Source organism: Cyprinus carpio, chromosome A18 (genome assembly GCF_018340385.1).
Source record: "Cyprinus carpio isolate SPL01 chromosome A18, ASM1834038v1, whole genome shotgun sequence".
NCBI classification, from domain to species: Eukaryota; Metazoa; Chordata; class Actinopteri; order Cypriniformes; family Cyprinidae; genus Cyprinus; species Cyprinus carpio.
Window position 1 is genome coordinate 11,597,508 of NC_056589.1, and position 18,595 is coordinate 11,616,102.

Sequence of the window (18,595 nt, forward strand, 5' to 3'; positions counted from 1 at the left end):
ATTCATGACGGACAAGATCGATGCTTCATAATCAGATGAAGTCAAAAAAGGTAAAGGCCGTTTTTAAAAAGATTACATTTTAATAAAAGTTTAACTGGCATTGATAACATTTATTAGTAGGTTACATTACGTTGTGTATGGATTCAGGTTTACTTGTGTCCTTATGGCAGCTGTTTCCGCCATGGAATAATAAAAAAAAGTAATTTGCAGCTTTTTATCTTACAATTCTGATTATTTGCATTGTTTATATCTCACAATTATGAGAAGAAAAAAAAGTCAGAATTGTGAGATTAAAAAGCCACTATTATTTATTTATTTATTTATTATTTATTTATTTAGGGGTGGAGCGCTTCCATAGGAAGTAGCCCACATGGTGGGAGAATTGTATTGTATTGTAGCAAGCGATCCATGATGATGATATTCTGGCTGTGTTCAGTGATGAGCGCTAATGTATTCTTTTAACATTATATCAGATGCTGCAACAGCTGACATGAGGCCTATACAAATCCTTAGCTGCTGATTTTACATGTTCGTTTGTAAATAAAGTCTAACACAATTTAATCCACAGCACACACGTCTCAACATTACGATATAGAAAAGGACAAAAGCCTATCTACTCTCTGTATAGTCTACCACTTTTACACACGCTCCAGCTACATTTTTATTTACATACTTTTGAATTACTTCTGTATAAAATGGTTTAAAATGACCCAAAGACACAGGACCTTTATTATACAACTCTTAGACAAAATGGCAGATGACAAGGTAGGATCGGTTAATAAAATGTTTAAGGTGGGGCTTAACAAAGGTGTTATTTACATCCACATTTTAGATATCTATAAAGGAATTCTGACAAGTCACATTGTTAATTCCAGATATCTACATTGAACTTACGCCTAGTCACAAAGCTAAATGCAGATATCTCCAATTAAAGATCTTCCTAGTCAGAAATCTGAAAAAGATAATGAATTAAAGATATCTTGAATTTGATTATGACTAGTCGAACACCAGTTATAGATATCTTGAATTATAATTTTTACTACTGGTAATTCAGTTAGAGATATCTCTAATTTAATTATCACTAGTAAAATTGTAATTTGAGATCTCTCTAATTAGAATTATGCCTAGTACAAAAGCATTTAGAGATATCTTTTATTACAATTTCTACCAGTCAGAACTAATTTGAAGATATCCAAAAATATTTTCCAATGGAAGTCAATGGAACAATATGACTACACTATATAAAAAAAATAAAATAATAATAAGTTGATTCAACTTAAAATAATTTGTAACCTGACTTCCTTAAGAAGTTGTGTTCAATAATCTAAAAAATATTTGTTGTTTACACATATATTGGAGTTCCTTAAACCTTGAATTAATAGTTGGGGTAACAAAGGTGAAGCTAAATCAACTTTATATGTTGTATTACCAACAAGTTTTTAGTAAGCCCAACTAGACGAGAAAGTTGTGCTAACCTAAATTCAAGTTGAAACAACATAAAATTAGTGAGACCAACAAACGTTGAGTTGTTTGAACTAAGAATTTTGTTGAATAAACTTTCAAGTACAAGTTGTGCAAACTAAATAAAAATTGGCTAAACCTAGAATTAATAGTTGGGTAACAAAGGTGAAGCTGAATCAACTTTAATATTTTGTATAACCAACAAGTTTTTAGTAAGCCCAACTAGACGAGAAAGTTGTGCCAACCTAAATTCAAGTTGAAACAACATAAAATTAGTGAGACCAACAAACATTGAGTTGTTTGAACTAAGAATTTTGTTGAATAAACTTGTAAGTATAAGTTGTGCAAACTAAATACAAATTGACCAAACTAAGCATCTTGTTGAATTCACTTACATTTTTAAGTCAGCCAGGTTACTTTTTCAAGAAAAGTTAATCTCACTAGTAATGTTAAGTTCATTCAACTGGCTGAACAATGTAATTTTCCCACACAACTCAAGATCCTATTTTCTACTGTACCATTTAAAATTGGCATGGACATTTAAGAAAATGCAATGTATTTTATTTTATTTCAAAACTGACATCATGCTATTTAGTATTAGTGTGTATTGTATAAAACACCTTTAAAAACAAAAATTGACATTTCATATACCTTTGTAATTACATATGTAACTATTATCTAAAAAAAAAAAAAAAACTATGAAAAGTACGTTTGTCAAACAATTATCTATAAACATGTATGAAAACTAACAACAGTTTTCATTTCATAATGTTTCTGTCGAACAATTTTCTGAAAAAAAAAAAAGGGAATGAATAAATAAATGTATGAAAACTTGTACATGCAACAAGTTTTGTTAGCTTGGATTAACTCAGTGGCATTTTAGAACAAATATGTTAAGCTTTTGTTAACCATGCAAAATGGTGTTATGATTCAACTTTCAAGTTTACAAACAGTAAACATTTGTGTAACTAACAAATCAATGCTACCAACTGAAACTGTATTGCTGACATTAACTAGGCCAACTTGCCACTACACTTTGTCTTGAAGCAAACTGTTGCGGAGTCCATTAATTTTGCAGAAAATCTCGAATGTGTACTTCAGTCTCTTGGGATAGTCTATGTCAAGACAGTAAAGAAGACCCATGAGTGTAGCAAAGGCATTAGCAATATCTCCTAGGTCACGTTTGACAATCTGCTTCTCCAGAACCACCGCAACATCCACCATATCCCTTTCTAACAACGCTCTGCTGCTTCAGTGATGATGAGAAGATATTAGTAATTAAGCATGTACTGTTACATTACCAAATTCAATGTGCTACCCTGTGTGAAATGACAAATGCAACATTGATGATTACCTGAAGAAGAATTTCTCTCATGAGGCACATCAATATAATTTGTGTAGTACTAGGCTGAATCACTTTTCTCAAAACCAGACCAATACACGCAATGGCATATTAAATATATATGAAACTATTTATAAGAAGAATCAGTTTATGACATTAAAAGACTAATTACTTTACACCAAATACTAATTAATTTAAACTTTGCCACTATCCTAGGTTTTGATCATTTGTCAGCAAGATTTTAGTAATTTAAATTACGATAACATTTATTATGAAGACTGATTATTGAATACCCGGTTCTTGGAAATGTGTAACCAGTTGTAAAATGGAACCGATTTTTGATACCCAACCCTACTCTCAGGTCCCATTTATACTAGTGCGTTTTCGTTTTAAAACGTCGTTTTAGAACTAAAACGATCCTCGTCTACACTGGCGTTTCCGCTGCATTTCAGAAACGATCTCTGTTTACACTACACAACCTAAAACGCATGTCACGTGACCATTCATGCAGGTATAGCCATAGATATGAATAGGTAGATTCCCCATTATTTAGATCACGGATGTGTCTATGTGCTTGACAACAATGCGCATGATGTTATTGTTTACACGGTTGTCAAGGAAACACAAAGCGAATGTGGGCAGCCACGCCATTGTTTTCAAAAGTCTCCGTTTTGGTCCTTTACACCGAAACACAACCTCAGAGTTTTCAAACTAAAACTGAGTTTTCAAAAGTCTCCGTTTTTGAGGTTCGAAAATGCCTGAGTAGTGTAAACGATAGGCTTAACTGTAGCAAAAGTTATGCTTTTTAAAATGAAAACGCACTAGTGAAAACGGGGCCTCAATGCCAGTAGCACTGGGCTGAGCTTTGCCACTGTAGTGTGAAAGCAATGTAAGGGTATTGTTCTGTCACTACTGTCCTCAGGCATGTTTCTGTAGTTGGTTAATACCAACATCTATCTGACTACCTTCTTTCGTCCCCCCCTGTCTCTGATTTTAAAGAATGTTGGCAACCTGTTCCCCATAATATTTGGAAGTCAACAGTGACCACCAATTGTTTCGTTACCAACACTTTTCAAAATATCTTCCTTTATGTTCTTCAAAAGAAAGTACTTCATGCAGATTTAGAACAAATGTAATTTTTGTGTGAGCTCTCTCTTTAACTGTGACCAAAGTTCCCCATGTCATATTGAAATCAGCTCTCATACCTCACAGACACGGATGAAACTGCTGGAATCCTCCTTTAAGTAATATGGGAGTCCAAGCAAAGCAGCTGCTTGTCTCGTCTGTTTTGAAGTCTCAAGACACAACAAAAGAAAAAAAAAAGACAAACTGTGATGACTGCAGAACCAAGCATGCTCATAATTATGATAACACCGCTATTGAAGAATACTGAGCAGAGTGTGAGTGCACTATTGATTATCCTCATGCACAATCAAATGGTTCTGTCTCACACACACAAGCAAAACAGTATGGCATGCATGCTACTTTGGTAAATTTACTGATCGCAGACAACCCGTGCCACCCCTTTTCAAAAACTCATCAGATCTGGACTAATCACAATAATAACCTATTTTGGATCCAAAACTGCAAATTTCACAAAGCTGACGAGTTTGCATCCATGATCACAGCTTTTGATCCCACCACCTAGAACGCAACTAAATGCTTCAAGCATGTGACACAATGCGAAAAACTACTTTTAAATAGGAAATTACAGAATATTTATGTACATATTTACAGCTGGTCTATTCACATTATCTGAGGTAATTCTTCCAGATGTTTTTACAGAATGTAAAAGTCGCCATAATCTTTACTGACATCATCCATAATTATTACTGAGATGGCACATTCAGACGGGACTAAAATCACTGAGAAGCTCTGGTAAAAATTAATTTACCCACTTCTCCATGTAAAACTAATCCCCTCCGAATAGGGCTTTAGGCTGCTGCTACTACTACTACTATTACTATCTTGTACCCTGCAATTTACATTTATTCAAACTTTCTCAATCACTTTTTAATTTTCAAAACATATTAAATTGTGATGTGCATGTAGTACTAATATAATTCTAGACAAGGTGACTTGGAAATTGCTAATATTGTTTTTTTTTTCTTTGTTAATTATAGTCTGATGGCTGAACAGAAATCGAACCTGAGCATGAGAGCAGATGAAGGAAAGACTAAAAATACCACAAACGTGGAATCATCTGAAAGCCCACCACCTCCAAGCTTATAAATTTAAGCAACTGTCTGTCTCACTTCATTGAATGCTTGAACCTGATTGGCTGATGAATGTTCTGAGATGTGCATTTATTTTCAGGGAAACGCATGGCGAACGTAGTTCCAGGCAGCTCTCTTGACCGCATTACAGTTCCATATCACTTTGCATAGTTAACTGTAATAATGGAAATTACAGGACTAACAAAAACAACAACATAACAGACGATTTTCTGAAAGTAAATTTTCTGATTTTCCGAAAGTTCCAAAAACCAGACAAATCCCTTTAAATATATCATCTGATAGATGTCTTGAGGTGTGGTAACCAAAATATAAGTGGAATAATTGACTCAGTTGAATTATTAGAAAAATAATGCACACCCGAGGTGTAACTCGGGCATCTTGGCCACATCACCAACACACACATCAGTCAACCTCTAACAATGATTACTTTCAGTGTTGTTGTTTTTTTGGTTAAGGTCCAGTGATCAAACATAAAACAAACAAAAAAACCATGACAAACAAACAAGAAAACCACAACAACACTCAAATCTAAGTCTGAAATTTAAATATATTTTGAATGTTTTGAAGTAGGGTTGTCAATAGTACCGACTTCGGTACCAGTCGGTACTGAAATTTAAAAAATATGACAATACCAGCATTTCCCATCTGAGCGCTGTTGAGTGGATTCTTAAATGCCTCTGATTGGCCATTGTGTTCACATGCACAACAGATATTTCTGTGATCGGCTTCAATGATCATCATTTCACGCTCCTCACAGAGCGCTAACACAGATACACATAGGAGCGTTTAAAAGCCACCTCTATCAGCAGATCCTTAATTTTAGACAGAGCGTAGAGTGAAGTTATGATCATTTTAACCAATCACAGACATATCTGTTTTGCATGTGAACACAATGGCCAATCAGGGGTGTTTGAGAATCCACTCAACAGCACTCAAAATGCTCATGGGAAATGCTGGTATCATCACATATCCAAGTCGGTACTTCTGACAACCCTATTTTGAATGTATTATTTGAAAAATAAAAATTACCTGTTTTTTAAGAACACCGCAGGCCATCTGTCTTTGATTTCAGACACAAGAAGTTTACCATGACCAATCTCCTTCCTTCGCAAGGCAAAGGAGCTCTCCATTGGAGAATCTATCATTTTCCTGTCTCTCTTCTTTTTCTTCATCTCTTCCATCAAAGTTAATCTCTCGCCTTCAAGGCATGTTTGTGGTTGACTTTGTACCTTCAAATAAAACATTTTTCAATTATTCTTTAAAAAGGTTGCTTAAAATAAACAAGAACCTTTAATAAGATTCTTATTGGGAAAAGTGGTGTGCTTAAAGGGTACAAAAATTCACAGCCAGACTTTTTACATTTAATGATCTACATCTTTATTGAAATTATGTTGTTATTTAAAATAAAATTAAATATTATTATGTGGGAGATTAATATTTAATTTTAATATAACTTATTTTACAGAAACCAATAACATGTGCACTAAAAATGTGCACAAGGCAGATTTTGGTGACTTTAATTGGTACGTTTACTCATTTAACAAACATTTTCATCAATACAAGCTGGACATAAGTTTGCTCTCACCTCAATTAAGAAGTCTTTATTCAAAATTAAGATTCGGCTTCATCAGCCGTGGCGCATGGCGACCTGTTCTGAAGCAGCGGGGTTTCCTTGCAGGGGCTACTGATAAATGTCCGTTGTAAATTTAGGCCTATGACCTAAAATATATAACAATCAAATGAACAAATAAAACTCCAAAGTTTAGTTATGTTAAATATACGTGGCAATAATGTGCACATTATGGCAGTGAAAATGTCACTGACTCATTAATTAATCTTCTAACGTTCAGTAAATTGTTGCCATGTTGTACTAAATTGTTAATTCGTTTTAATTAAAGAGGAGTTAATGAAATACAACATGGCCACAGTTAAATAAAACAGGGAACAAATTAAGTCAAATGAAGGAATCCTCTTAACTAATTATAACGAAATAACGAAGTCATAAAATGAGAAACAAATAGTATGTGATCACTATAAATATAATTTTGTCCACATATCATGTTTTACACTCCGTACAACACTGCCGCGAGGATACACTGACAACCTGTTTAATATTTCTCTAGTTTACACTAATTTAACAAACAATTTCTTCAATACAAGCTAGACATAAGTTTTTTCAAACTGGAGGCTTCGTCAGCCGTGGTGTATGGCGACCTGTTCTGACGCGGCGGGGTTTCCTTGCAGGGGCTACTGATAAATCTCCGTTGTAAATTTAAGGCCTAAAATATACCACTATCAAATGGACACAAATAAAGGTTTAACTTTTAAGATGGGCAAACTGTTCACTCGATTTATTTAGAAATGAGGCAATGTTAACAAATTACCATGGCCACAACTGAATAAAACAAGGGAACTTTTATCCAGTGAAAGAATTATTAATCATGGACACGATTTCACTATCACGAGGGAACTAATTCATGGCCAATAGAAATATATTTTTGTCCACATATCACGGGCAGGGTTCTATAAAAAACAGTGGCAAGAGTTTTACACTGACAACCCTGTATTTATTTAGTTTACACCTTAAAATACATGATCACTATAAATATATTTTTGTCCATGTTTTACACTCCGTACAACACTGTCGCGAGGATTACACTGACAACCTGTGTAATATTACTCTTTACCCTAATTTATCAAACATTTTTGATAAATTCAAGCTGAACATAAGTTTGCTCTTATCTCTGGAAATCTTGACTCAAAAATTGAAGCTTTTCATCAGTCTTCAAACATGGCGACCTGTTCTGTGAGGAAGGCTCGGTGGGCGGGGTTTCCATGCATTGCCACTCATACAACTAAGAAATCTTTGTTGCGTGAACTACTCTGATTAAATGGATTAGTTGGGCACTGGTAAACTTAATATCTTAAGTGTACCCAACATTTTAGTTGAACTGACTTAGGAAAATGAGTTGAGGAAGCTAAAGTCTCAAATCCTTTTTTTACAGTGTAGTCGTAATGGCATTGTAGATATCTTCAATGCATGTAATGACTAGTCATAATCTCATTGTAGATATCTTAATTCCAATTACGACAAGTCAAAATTATAGAATAGATATCTGGAATTGGAATTTTGACTAGTCAAAACTTAAGTATGACTAGTACAGCAAGCAGTATTTAATGCTAAAATGGCTTGCCATAATAATGCAAAGATGAAACTCAGAGCTGATGCACATAGCACCTTAATAGGGCCCCGGTCCGCCTGTGTCTCTGCCGCCAGCGGGAGACATGATGCTCCACGAAAACGTGAACTGTGTACCATAAGTCTTGTTTATAAACATTTGCTACCTACCAAATCAGTGAACATGATTAATTAAATAATGAGACACAACGAGATGTGTATAGGTTGTTGTAAAGCACTGCAGCTAGCTTGTAAGCATTTAGCAATAACGTTATATACCTTGTAAAAACATTACCATAGGAGAAGGCATAGCTGGTAGGTTAACCTCAGTTTGCTAATATTATAACCATCAAGTCTAGCCACAGCTTAGTGACATTGTTTGCACAGCTAATTGGTCATTTTTATTTTTTGTAGTGGTGTGTTATAAGGCTTTGGGAGACATTGCAAGTAATGAGAGAGTGTGAAGATCTTAAGCAGTGAAGGCCAGCTGTTAATAACCACCTCTACTGGACTGCAGATGCAGATGTGATGGAGGCCAAGTGGAAAAGCATGGTCAGCAGTGAATGTGATCTAAACTTTTGCTTGCTTCTCCCAGCATATGCATCAGACCTCATCGAATCTCTGAGAGAGGAATATTGCAGGTCACCACAGGCTCCACGAGAATGCAACACTGTCTTCCACTACACCTGCCCTTCTCTCCAGATCCCTCCAGAGGATCAACAAGATGAGGCTGTTGTTGTGTATCTAGCACAGCATTCATGATTTAACACACGTTAACAACACATTAGTGTGATACCCAGACTGAAAGATTGTTAAATGTTTAGAAATGGGTCAGATGGTATATTTTTATCGGTAGTGCATGTTTGGTATATATATACACTCACCAGCCACTTTATGAGGTATACCTATTCAATTGCTTGGTAACACAAATTGCTAATCAGCCAATCACATGGCAGCACCTCAATGCATTTAGGCATCTAGATGTGGTGAAGACGACTTGCTGAAGTTCAAACAGAGCATCAGAATGGGGAAGAAAGGGGATTTAAGTGGCTTTGAACATGGAATGGTTGTTGGTGCTAGACGGGCTGGTCTGAGTATTTAAAAAACTGCTGATCTACTGGGATTTTCACACACAACCATCTCTAGGGTTTACAGAGAATGGTCCGAAAAAGAGAAAATATCCAATGAGCGTCAGTTGTGTGGACAAAAATGCCTTGTTGATGTCAGAGGTCAAAGGAGAATGGGCAGACTGATTTGAGATGATAGAAAGGCAAAAGTTACTCAAATAACCACTCGTTACAACCAAGGTATGCAGAATATCATCTCTGAACGCGCAACACGTAGAACCCTGAAGCAGATAGGCTACAGCAGCAGAAGACCACACCGGGTGCCGCTCCTGTCAGCTAACAACTTGGAAACGGAGGCTACAATTTGCACAGGCTCACCAAAATTGGACAATAAAAGATTAGAAAAATGTTGCCTGGTTTGATGAGTCTCGATTTCTGCTGCGACATTCAGATGGTAGAATTTGGCGTAAAGAACATGAATGGATCCATCCTGCCTTGTCTCAACGGTTCAGGCTAGTGGTAGTGTAATGGTGTGGGGGATATTTTCTCGGCACACTTTGGGCCACTTAGTACCAACTGAGCATCGTTTAAATGCCACAGCCTACCTGTTGAACAGACACAAATAAACCTGTGAATCATCATGTGAGCTGTTGAAATTCTACATTCCAGAGACATCTTAAGCTTCTCCTCCTAACCATTTTGCAAGTCGTAAAATTGATCAAAGGAATTAACCAAGGCACCCAATTGTCTCAAGAGACGTCTAAAGCAGTGATAAGACCAAGAATGGTGATAATCCAAGAATTAAAACCCTTTTGTTTAGAACCATGCCAGCAAATGGTTGATTGTCCCCTGCTGACCCAGCTTCATGTTTCACAGGAAGAGCAATAACGTTTAACTGAACACCAGAACAAAGAATATTGTATCTGAAATATTCCAGTGACAGACACTTTAGGACTGTTCCCACTTTCCCCCTCCTTTCTTTACATTCCAGAAAACTGCGCGCTTTTCCTTTGTACAAACAAAGGAACTCATATAGATGAGTTCAAAAGACAATCATTTAAAAGTATGAAAGGGCAACTAGATTCACAAATAATATGTCCTATATATATATGCTTGATGCGTTTCATGTAATCGGTGCAACTTTAACCAATGTTTTATAACTTCTTTTAGCAGATAAAGCCATTAAATATGAGTAAGATATGGAAAGTTAAACTTTGCCCAGATCCTGTGCTACCCAGCTCGTAGCTTATACATTATTATTTTGTTTATATGCTCGTTGGCCATGAAGTACTATAAACAGAACTGTTTAAGACATACTGATTTTAATGTTCGCTGGACGAACCGTTGATGAAGTGTAAACTAATCAAATTTGGAATAAGCTCAAATAAATCAATTTGAATGTTTAGATTCGATTCCCCTCTTTAAAGAAAAGAGCTAAACATTCTAGTTTGACCTAAAAATACATAATACCAAGATATTTTGTGTTGTATTTGTTCTATTTTATCTGGTAGAATAGATCAAAGACAGAGAAACAGTTTGTTGTGCTACTGGGTACTTTTATTATGGCATGCCAGTGTGTGAATGAATGAAGCAAAACTGTATGAAGCTGAACTGCAGTAAAGCATTTAATTGTCCACAGAGACAAAATAAGTTGCCTAAAGCACATAAGAAATAAGCGAGCGTGTTCCTCATTTTCCTTTCTTTTCAAATATGGCCTTCATAGTTTGATTTGTTTGTGCGTGTTCCACTTCAAATTCGTCTATGTATCTCCCTGGTATGACACAGCTAATTAATGTTCTTTTGCCATTTAATTCACTAAAACTAGTGAACTTTGGAACGCGGTGCTCAGAGAGAGTGTCCGAACATTATGTTATGGGAGAATTGTGAAATCAAGATGAAGTAGAATTGTGGTTAAATCCCTGTGTGTTTTTGTCTGTAGACTAAAACAAGTGCTGAGATCCGCCCAGATCTTAATAACATATTTTATTAATTACAGTAAATCTGTAGATTAATTTATCTCACTCTAATGAGCTAAGATGGTTCAGCGCTAAAAGATAAAAATCTAAATAGTGCTTTGTGGTTAAGTGTGAGATGCGCCGCCATTTCACGAGAAGCACATAAGTCGTGTGTAACACATGCTAGCTTAGTGCAGTTAGCGTTGCCATAGTAACAGCCGTAACCCGGAAGTTCTAAGAAACCTTTTCCGGGATAATTTGAGCTATTTGTAAACAAATAGCTGAGCATGAGCTAAGCTAACTGAAGCTAATGCTTTTGCATTGAAGCATATGCAAAGCTAGTAGCATTGAAGGCTAGAGGTTAGCACATAGCATTTTTGTGAGCCTATATGCAGTGTGTTTTGCAGTGTGGAAGTGACTTTACCTCTATTACATCTGAACTTCAACTCACTCTCACCTTATTCTTTCTCTCTTTTACACTTCTGAATCTCTCTCTTCTCCTCTCCTCCCATTGAAAAAAACGTTGACAGATGCAAACTTAATAAACTTAAGAAACACTGTTGTTTCATTAATAATTAATGGTTCTCATTACTTTGATGATACGTTGTGATTAATTCAGCTATAACTGCTCTTATAATTTTAATGACATCAGCAGATTTTATTAATCTAAGTAATTATGGTTTCATATAATTACACTTTCACATAGCAATAATATTTGCTTATAATTGAATTATAATTGCTCTTATAATCTAATGACAGCAACATTGGAAAAGAATTTGGAGATTTCTTCTCAGACCTGTTGGTTACCGCTGATAAAGTGCTAATTTTCGGAGATTTTAACATTCATATTGATAATACAAATGATGCATTAGGACTTGCGTTTACTAACTTATTAAACCTTACTTGGAGTAAAGCAAAATGTCACCGGGCCCACTCATCGTTTTAATCATACGCTAGATTAAATTATATCGCATGGAATCGATCTTACTGACATAGATATCGTACCTCAAAGTGATGATGTTAATGACCATTTCCTTGTATCGTGCATTTTGCGTATTGATGATAATAACTATATAGCTTCGCGTTATCGTCTGGGCAGAACTATTGTTCCAGCCACCAAAGACAGATTCGCTAATAACCTGCCTGATTTATCTCAACTTCTCTGTGTACCCATAAATACGAATGAACTAGACAAAATGACTGGCAACATGGGCACTATCTTCTCTAATACATTAGAAGCTGTTGCCCCCATCAAATTGAAAAAGGTTAGAGAAAAACGTACTGTGCCATGGTACAACAGTAATACCCACTCTCTCAAGAAAGAAACTCGTAGTCTTGAGCGCAAATGGAGAAAAACTAACTTGGAAGTTTTTAGAATTGCGTGGAAAAACAGTATGTCCAGCTATAGACAGGCTCTAAAAACTGCCAGGGACGAGCATATCCACAAACTCATAGAAAACAACCAAAACAATCCAAGGTTTTTATTTAGCACAGTGGCTAGATTAACTTATTAATATTCCCTCACAGTTAAATAGTAATGACTTTATGAATTTCTTCACTGATAAAATAGATACCATCAGAAATACAATAACAAATGTAGATTCCACAGCATCTAATACTTTAGTTTTATCCATCGCACCCAAAGATAAACTGCATTGCTTTACAACTATAGGACAGGAAGAGCTAAATAAACGTATCACTGCATCACAACCAACAACATGTTTATTGTGTACCCACTAAATTACTGAAAGAGTTGTTACCTGTAGCAGAAAAAACGCTTCTCAATATTATTAACTCGTCGTTATCTTTAGGTCACGTCCCAAAACCATTCAAGCTGGCGGTTATTAAGCCTCTTATTAAGCAACCACAACTAGATCCTAGTGAACTGGCAAATTACAGACCCATTTCAAATCTTCCCTTTATGTCTAAAATTTTAGAAAGAAAGGTGTCTGCTCAATTGTGCTCCTTCCTGCAAAAAAATGATCTCTATGAAGAATTTCAGTCGGGTTTTTAGGCCCCATCATAGCACAGAAACTGCACTTGTTAAAATTACAAATGACTTGCTTCTTGCATCAGACCAAGGCTGCATCTCATTGCTAGTTTTACTTGATCTTAGTGCTACGTTCGACACCATAGATCACGACATACTCATAGATAGATTACAAAACTATACAGGTATCCAAGGGCAGGCTTTAAGATGGTTTAGATCCTACCTGTCCGATCGCTACCACTTTGTTTATCTAAATGGGGAGTCATCTCATTTATCACCAGTAAAATATGGAGTGCCACAAGGATCTGTCCTAGGTCCTCTGCTATTTTCAATATACATGTTGCCCCTTGGTAATATCATTAGAAAATACGGGATTAGTTTCCACTGTTATGCTGATGATACTCAACTATATATCTCAACAAGACCAGGTGAAACTTCAAAACTATCTAAGCTAACAGAGTGTGTTAAAAATGTAAAAGATTGGATGACCAATAATTTTCTCCTATTAAATTCAGATAAGACAGAGATATTACTTATTGGACCAGAAAACATTACACAGAATCTCGTAGATTACAATTTGCAATTAGACGGATGTACTGTTACTTCTTCTACAGTCAAAAATCTGGGTGTTATATTAGACAGTAATTTGTCTTATGAAAATCATATTTCCCATGTTACAAAAACAGCATTCTTCCATCTTAGAAACATTGCCAAGCTACGAAACATGTTACCTGTTGCTGATGCAGAAAAGCTAGTTCATGCATTCATGACCTCTAGACTGGACTATTGTAATGCACTTCTAGGTGGTTGTCCTGCATCCTCAATAAACAAGCTACAGGTAGTCCAAAATGCAGCGCTAGAGTCCTTACCAGGTCAAGAAAATATGATCATATTACCCCAATTTTACAGTCTCTGCACTGGCTACCTATTAATTTCCGTATCAGTTACAAAATATTATTACTTACTTATAAGGGCCTTAATGGCTTAGCTCCTGCATACCTAACTAGTCTTCTACCACGCTACAATCCATCACGCTCCCTAAGGTCACAAAACGCTGGACTTTTGATAGTACCTAGGACAGCAAAGTCCACTAAAGGAGGTAGAGCTTTTTCGCATTTGGCTCCCAAACTCTGGAATAGCCTTCCTGATAATGTTCAGGGTTCAGACACACTTCCTCTGTTTAAATCTAGATTAAAACACACCTCTTTGGCCAAGCATTCAAATAATGCATCTCATAATTTTGGACTGCAGTTATATCTGATCAAATGCGCATTATTATTCTTAAGCTTGGGTTAAACTAATTAATTTTACTTGGCTGGAACAGCAGCTACGCTAATTATGTCTCTATTTGTTTCTCTGTTTTGCCACAAGACATCCCTTGGTAACTAGGATTTACACAAGCTCCAGTCTGGATCCAGAACACCTGAGAAGAGATAATGCCAACCCCTTAGAGGACCTCAGGTGATGCTAACCCAGAGACAACATACAGAACTACCACATTTTGCTATAAGTTTGATTGCATAATTGCTGTTAATAGTGTTAATCGTCTGTTTGTTTAAGTCTTTTATTGATTTTTCCAAACATTTCGGCTGTATGCACATTAACTGACAGTCACCACTGATAAGCTACTACGAAATATTGTAGAAACGTAATTTTCTGTAATGTTGCTGTGCAATGATTTGTATTGTAAAAAGCGCTAGACAAATAAACTTGAATTGAATTGAATATTTGATTAAAAATAAAGATGTTAATAATTCATTTGGATTAACTAGATTACCAAACACAAAAACCATCACAAAAAGGAACAGTAATGGACAGTGATGCCCTTTTTCGTGTTTTGACTACATCAACTAGATTATCAAATAAACTCAAAAACCATCACAAGAAGGAACAGTAATGGACAGTGATGCCATTTTTTTGTGGTTTTTATCATGATGACAATTATGATGGAAAAATGGATGCTGTGTTAATTGTATTAAATATTTTCATATTTCCTCACTCAGCCTAGTGGGTGGTCTTTTTTTTTTTTTTACCTCCAAGCGTGAGTTCTCTACCTGTGACCTGGGAGCTTAAGGGTTCTGATAGAATTCCCTATATACACATTTCCAGTTAGTTTCACATTCCACCCTGTTAGGTTTATAGACCTAACGGCAGAATCTAATAGGGTGGAAAATTTTGAGCTAAGTAAGCCATAGCTTTTTGAGTGATCAACATTTAGCTAGCTAACCTTCTACAGATTAACAGGACTTTAAAAAAAAAGGGGGAAGTTGTGGCCTAGTGGTTAGAGAGTTTGACTCCTAACCCTAAGGTTGTGGGTTTGAGTCTTGGGACGGCAATACCATGACTGAGGTGCCCTTAAGCAAGGCACCGAATCCCCACCTGCTTCCCAGGCACCGCAGCATAAATGGCTGCCCACTGCTCCGGGTGTGTGTGTGTTCACTGCTGTGTGTGTGCACTTTGGATGGGTTAAATGCAAAGCACAAATTCTGAGTATGGGTCACCATACTTGGCTGTATGTCACGACACTTTCACTTTCATAACTATGTCAGATTTGTTTTTACATTTTTTTGAATGGACAAACATTCTCCATAATATAGCCTAACAGGGTGGAACTTTAAGGGTGGGACAAGCAGGATAACATTTCACAAACTAAAAAAAAAAAAAAAAAGTTAGGAGTGAGAGTTGAAGCTTACCTCAGTTTGTACAGTTGAATTCCAGTGGGAGAAATAAATGATGTCCCTTCTAGAAAATGGTCTCAATGAAATAGCAGTTGGTTTTGGAAGGCATATATCAATAAAAGGTGTGTAAAATACAAAATAGTATTTATAATGTCTATTATCTCTGTTTAAGTGATAAAGAAGAACTAAATATACAATTTAAGCCATTTCTTATAAATATGTGACTTATTTTAGACAAAATATGTAAATAAATAATTGAGACATAAAAGTCACTGTATAACAGGAATGACCCATATATATATATATATATATATAGATTATATATATATATATATATATATATATATATATATATCCAAAGTACTGTAACTAACTAGCTACTCGAGTAGATTTTTCATTGGATACATTTTTACTCTTACTCAAGTGACTATTAGGATTGTTACTTTTACTTGAGTACAGTTTTTGGCTACGCTACCCACCTCTGTTTATAAATTACATCTTATGTTACGTTGGTTGATGTAATTGGGTATTTGATTTAGGCTCATGTAGGACGATCGTCAATGGTCAGCTTGGGAGATAGGTGGCGGTAATGCACTTTTTGTTTCCGATCCACCGTAAATCAAGAAGAAGAAGAAGAAGTAGAAGAAACCTCGGCAGAAGAAGAGATATTTATTAAAGTAAATAGCTCAGAAAATTTGACTGAACAGAGTAAGAAAGTGAGAGAGGTTGTGATGAAGGAATATCCTGAAATAAAGAAGAAAAAAGAGGCTGAAGATAATTTGTTAGATGTATTATTTTCTATGAGTGAGTTAAAGAATGCAGTAAGAAGAATGAAACAATCTACTAAAGGAATGGATGGAATTAGTTACTGTATGATGAAGCATTTTAGTGAAATTTCTATGTAAGTGATTTTAACATTTTATAATAGAATATGGATGGAAGGTATAATTCCCCAAAGTTGTAAGGAAGCACTAATTATACCTATTAAAAAGCCCTGGGAAAGATCCAAGTAATCCTATAAATTATCGTCCAATAGCTTTAACTTATCATTTATGTAAGGTATTGATTTATCATCTGGAAAAAAATGAACCTGGTTTTCTTCTTATCAAAGTGGGTTCAGGTGTGGTAGAGGGACTATGGATCCAATAGTATTATTAGAAGATGAAATAAGAAAGGCATTTATAAATAAGGGAAGTGTCATTGCTGTTTTCTTTGATATAGAAAAGGCCTATGATGTTGTTGTGGAAAGAGGGGTTACTAATAAAGTTACAGAAGATGAGTATAAAAGGAAGAATGTATAATTGGATTAAAGAGTTTTTAATTGGAAGAAGTATTAGAGTAAAGATGGGTGGAGCTATATCTTCAAGTGGAATAATTGATAATGGTACACCTCAGGGCAGCGTAATAAGTCCACTTTTATTTATTTATCATGATTAATGATGTTTTTTCAAGGATTGATAGAAGTATGGGGAAATCATTGTTTGCTGATGATGGGGCTATCTGGTTTAGAGGAAAGAATATGGAGTATAACCTAAAGAAAATGCAATATGCGCTAAATGAAGTAGAAAAAGTGGTCAGGGGAAAATGGTTTGAAGTTTTCAGTGGAAAAGATAAAAGTAATAGTTTTTACTAAAATGAGGAGGAATATGAATGTTAAGTTAAAATTATATAAAAAAAGAATTAGAGCGTGTAAGAACAGTAAGATTTCTAGGAGTTTGGTTTGATAATAGATTAAATTGGAGAGAGCATATTGAAAAAATGGTGGGAAGATGTAAGCGAGTTGTGAATGTAATGAGATGTATTTCAGGTCAGAATTGAGGAGCAGATGGATTGGCTTTAAAAACTATATATATATCTATGATAAGATCTATAATGGATTATGGTTGTATGGTATATGGTTCTGCAAATAAATCTCATTTGATTAAAATAGAAAGAATTCAAACCTCAAGCACTAAGAATTTGCTGCGGAGCATATTCTACTTCTCCAGTTTCGGGCTCTTCAGGTAGAGAGATGGGTGAAATGCCTTTGCAGATAAGAAGACAGCAATTAATGGCATCTTACTGGGCAAATTTGAGAGGACAGAGAGAGGACTATCCAATAAGAAAAGTAATGAGTCCTAGTTGGGTACATGAGAAGAGAAAGTGTAATAGTTTTGGATGGAGTGTGCGGAAATTAGTTAGAGATATGAGATTGGAGGAGGTTGGATGTGCTCCAATAATTCCTTTATCTCCAGTACCATTATGGGTTATGCCCCAACCAGAAGTAGATTTAAGTTTATTAGAAAAAAGACAAAAGGAAGGTTCATATGAAACAGAAGTATATAATGTAAGGGAATATATTGGGTCAAGATATGGGGAATAACATTCACATTTTTACAGATGCATCAAAAGATTCAAAAACTGATCATGTGGGTTTTGCATTCATTATTCCAAAGGTTAAAGTGTATAAGAATAAAAGGATAACAGATTGTTTATCGGTGTATACTGGAGAGATGTTTGCAATAATTATGGCAATAAGGTGGATTAGGGAAGTTAAAATAGCCAAGGCAGTAATATGTTCAGATTGTAGTTCAGCTCTAATAAGTTTGAAGGAGATGAAATCAAAAACAAGACAGGATATGGTAATAGAGATAATTCAAGAATTATATTCAATCAAACAAGCTAGTTTAGAGGTACAGTTTTTGTGG

General features: G+C 35.4%; 1 long non-coding RNA gene across 1 annotated transcript; it reads right to left on the reverse strand.

Annotated features, from left to right (window-relative positions):
- Positions 1 to 3,787: 3,787 nt before the first annotated feature.
- LOC122148568 lies at positions 3,788 to 6,863 on the reverse strand. Its single transcript, XR_006162456.1, has 3 exons — positions 6,626 to 6,863; positions 6,070 to 6,269; positions 3,788 to 4,098 (listed from the first exon to the last, which is right to left on the reverse strand). It is a non-coding gene; the product is annotated as an uncharacterized LOC122148568 (long non-coding RNA).
- Positions 6,864 to 18,595: the final 11,732 nt, after the last annotated feature.